Here is a 5022-nt window from a genome sequence, read left to right as displayed (position 1 = left end):
ATTTTTTGCTAAGTTTATATATGGAGGATATAACCTCCTGCAATACAGAATGTGACTATATTCACAGAACAAATATGACAAAAAGTAATTAAGTTGAAGTGACATTATTAGCATAGCCTTATCAATATGCCCATTACCTTCATATTAAAAAGAAATTTCTGCACATATAAATTGAGATAAAGGCATATGAAACCTAGAAGAAGGCAAGAAGAAAAGTATCTGAAGAAATCAGCACAGTCAAAATTTATTCTTGGACTCATAGTTTTAAAATGACAGAAAACAACATTTTTATTGTTAATGTCATAGAATTGTCAAAAATTAATTTTTCAATGTTTGAAAAAATTTCACACTTTGATCATCTTTCTTGTTCTGCAGCTTCTCTCAGATCTTTCACTCACACAAATTCTCATTCTTCTTTCTTTTAAAGATCAAACCAACCAACCAAACAAACACAAAATAAGCACACACACAAACTAATATGGTTTCCACCTTGTTTTGACAAACTACTCCTGAGCATGAGGCTTTTTCTATAGTATGATTCATATAACTAATTCAAAAATCCTAGTAAAGAGAAATGGAATTTATTCCATTCCTAACAAAGAAAAATATTTTATTCCTAATGCGTATATTCTTTTGTTACTTTGACACAGTAGTCATGATAAACTTATATAAATGGGCATGATGGTTTGAGTAAAAATGTTCCCCCATAGGCTCATAGATTTGACATTTGACTCCCAGTTTCATATACTCTCTAGGAAGAACTAGGAGGTGTAATCTTATTAGAGAAGTTGTGTCCCTGGGGATTGGCTTTGAGGTGTCAAAATTCCTAGCCAACTTTGCCACAGCTTCCTCTAATAACAACTTGCTCATTGGAGATGTATTCACAGCTACTTCTCCAGCACCATACCTGCCTGCCTGTTGTCATGCTTTCTACCACGATGATCGTGTACTAACCATCTGAAACTGTAAGTAAACCTCCAATTAGATGCCTCATTTTATACATTGCCTTGGTAATGGTGCTTCTTCATAGCATTAGAATGGTAAATAAGTCAGTATGAAAAAAATACATTGCTAAACTTTATGTATATATTCATGGATATATTATTTTTTGATTATTTGGAGCATTATATAAATTTTATATATATTCTATGATATCATTAATGTACTGAAATTTAATATGGGAAAATGTGAACACAAATTATTTGTAGATTGTAATACAGAATAATTTCTGTTTTATGCTCTGTATTTTGCATATTTCTTCCCCCTAAAATGCACATTCTGGTAATTTATTGTAAATACTTAAAATAAAATTATTAGTACCCCAGAAAGCTCAAGATTTATAAGTATTTTGGCTATCAATTAGTTAAAACCAGTTTTTTATCACATAAAAATACATCTCAATGATAAAATCAATGACATTAATATAATTTTAAGGAATATGTATATTCATCTACAATGTGAATGCTTTTAAAATACAGAAGGTCAATTTTACTTTTGTCTTGTTTTGTTTTCTTGGCACAGCTGAGTAATAAACCATTGGCCTATCAAGATGTTAGGCAAGTACTCAAGTACTCCACCACCAAGTTATATCCTCACCTCAGAGATTATTTAGTCTTAGCAGAAAACTGATTCATATATATGTATGTGTGTGTAACATATATATTTGTTAAAAGCTTTCCATACTTAAATTTTATTATATTTTAGAATAGCACAATATTAATAATAATATCTAAAATGAAGAGGTTTTAAATATATACTTTACTGCATCAGGCTGCTGTTATCAGAAGAGTCAGGTTTAAGAAGCCTTTTTATACTCTTAACTCAAAAAATCTATTTGAGGGCAGTTTTACAATTTTAAACTAATTAATACTTTAGTTAAATATCCATATACAACAAAAATGAATTGTCAGCTTTTTCATTACATGTTTCAAATGTTGTGCCACATGGTTTAATTTGTGAATTTCAAATGAAAGTGGAATTTCTCAAAGGTTCTGAGGTAGTACTAATTTGTAACTCTTTTCAGTCTAAATAAAAGACATCTCCTACGTCTTGTAGGGAATAATCTAAACCAAACTACCTGGCATTTCCACTTAGTCCAAAGAACTGACTGAAAATGCTGAATTGTCAGCAAAGTTTTGATGTAAATCAGTCGTCACAAGAGAGTTGGGGGAGAACATAATGGAACCATCAGCTCATCACAGGGAAGCTTTCTTGTGTTAAAGAAAAAACTGTTCTATCATGCTTCTTCTGAATTAAAGGTTCCGTTAGCCTTATTACTTTAAGATAAATTTATTTTTCAGTCAATATTAAGGCAACCAACAATAAAAAGCAATTATTGATTTTCCATAATTAAACAGAATTAAAACATGTGGGAAATAAAATATTGCTCTGCTAGTAAAGTTGTGTTTTCAACATTTAAAAAATCATGTTTAAGTTCATAATTATCTCCAGTGAATCAAAAGTAAAATAAAGTGGGGGGAATGTAGCATACCCTTGAAGTCATTTTCTGGGAAAAAACTAAATGCTTATGTTTTCTCTTTTGAAAAACTACTTCCAACAGACTAAATGTCTACGTGTTTCCTAACAAAAGGTATTCTTCAACAAAGCAGCACAGAGATCACTTGTAGAGTTTGCTAGAAAAATCAGATGCTTGAGTCTCAACTCTAACTAGCAGAACCAGAACACACCCTAAAAGTGTCTTAAACATTATACACAAAAACGATATTTCAATTTGAGGAACTTAAAAGCTTTTCAAAGCAATAAAGAAATTTACTGTTTTTGCTCAAGTTGGTGCAGACAAAAGTATGAGAAAACAGCAACTGGTGAAGGAGGTTCACTTTGCATAAGCTCTTTCCAGTTATTTTACCTGTGTTTTTGGTGATTTTGGTAATTGTAGATTTCTTTTCTAGTCAAAAGGGAAAAAAGTCAATGTTTTGCCCAACTCTTTACACAATGAAGATGCTTTTTTGCCTAAAAGATATTGTGTCAGGCCAAGTATGCTGGCACACATCTTTAATCTCAGTATTCTAAATAGGGAGGCAGGTGATTTTCTTGGAGTTCAACGCCAGGCTGGTCTATATACCTAGTTCTAGGCTTGCCATGGGGCTACTCAGCTAGGGAGATCTTTCTCAACAAACCAACCAACCTAATAAACAAAAGGACATTTTTATCAACCAAGGTGTATTCAGATGTAAATGATGAAATCCCCAGTAGGAATGGCTGAAACAACAGGAAAAAGCATAGAGTCTCTCTCCCTTTCTCCCTCCCTCTCTTCCTCCCTCCCTCTCTCCCTCCCACCCTCTCTATTTCTCTTTCTGTTCTCTTTCCCTCCTCTCCCTCATTCAGTAGCCAAAAATGGTCTCAGTTTTCTTAATCCTACTAAACAAACCATATTCAGAATAAGGACAGGAAACCTACACAAAAACAATCATAATATTCTTTAGTGACATGACAAAAACAATAACTAGCAAAGGACACATAAAAATTCCAGGATAGCCGGGCGGTGGTGGCGCACGCCTTTAATCCCAGCACTCGGGAGGCAGAGGCAGGCGGATCTCTGTGAGTTCGAGGCCAGCCTGGTCTACAAGAGCTAGTGCCAGGACAGGCTCCAAAGCTGCAGAGAAACCCTGTCTCGAAAAACCAAAAAAAAAAAAAAAAATTCCAGGATAGTGGTTTCAACGTGGAAGAAGGCAACAGATCCAAATGTATTGTGATAGCATTATAATAAATATAAATTTTATTCTTCTTTAAATTTTTTATGTGCAAAATTACACATGTTATACATCACAATAAAGAGAAAATCAATTTGCTGGACAGTGGTGGAACACACCTCTAATCCGAGCACTTGGGAGGCAGGGGCAGTTGGATCTCTGTGAGTCCGAGGCCAGCCTGGTCTATAAGAGCTAGTTCCACAATAGGCAGCAAAGCGGCACAGAGAAATTCTATCTTGAAAAAGTAAAAAACAGCACAACAAAACAGAGAAAATTAATAAGATTTAAAATAAAATTCATCCATTCCTCTTCTGTCGGTTATTTATGACAATATAAAACTTTTTTTTTCTTTTTTTTTCTTCCTCTAGTACTGAGAAATGAGCTAAGACTTCATGTGAGTTTAACAAATTCCCATTTTCTTAAACTATACTTTCTTAAGGAACAAACCCTCTACCACAGAATTATATCTCTGGCCTTCCTCTTCTCCTTTCCATCCTGCTTCTTCTCCCTAACTAGAAGGTGACATTTACAGTGTCAAGGGCCATTTTTGATCACGACTGCCCACTCATTCCTTTTTACATCCATTCCTTGGCAAGGGATAGTCCACCAACAGGATTTCTGATCTTCCATTCTGATAAAAAGCAATGTGGCTTGATGCCCCTACCTGTACAGTTGTGTTTGAACCAGGTTCTCTAATGGATAGACAATAGTTTTGGCTCATTGAATCTAGGTGACATCCCCCTCACAAATGTTCTAATGCCCATCTGGGAGTAAAGAAAACTTCTAGCACCTTAGACTTCAGTCTACAGTGTCCCTGAGTCAAAATGGGCTTCCTAATCCCTTTTTTTTCTATTTCTAATAATGTTCATTTTGAGTTTGGCAAGAGAATGTCTAGATGCCCATCCCAGATGCTGAGATTACTAATAATAACAGCCATGTGATGATGAATATAGGATCAAGCATACAGTTTATAGGGCAGAGGATGTCTTATTCAAGACTGGGCTTTCCAGGAAGTCCAAAATAAGTTTGAGCCTGCAAGAATTTGACTTCTTTATTTGTCAACAATGAGTACATTTATAATTGTTGTACATAAATTTTTTCCTCTATACCAGATGCAGGGTAACTTCATGTGTTACTGAATTATCAATGTCCAGTAAAGGGCTTACCAAGGGTGAATATCAAGGAATGGAAACTACAACCGATCTCTGTGAGTTCGAGACCAGCCTGGTCTACAAGAGCTAGTTCCAGGACAGGCTCCAAAACCACAGAAAAACCCTGTCTCGAAAAACCAAAAAAAAAAAAAAAAAAGAAA

Source organism: Microtus pennsylvanicus, chromosome X (assembly GCF_037038515.1).
Source record: "Microtus pennsylvanicus isolate mMicPen1 chromosome X, mMicPen1.hap1, whole genome shotgun sequence".
Lineage (NCBI taxonomy): Eukaryota > Metazoa > Chordata > Mammalia > Rodentia > Cricetidae > Microtus > Microtus pennsylvanicus.
Note: the sequence above shows the minus strand (reverse complement) of the source record.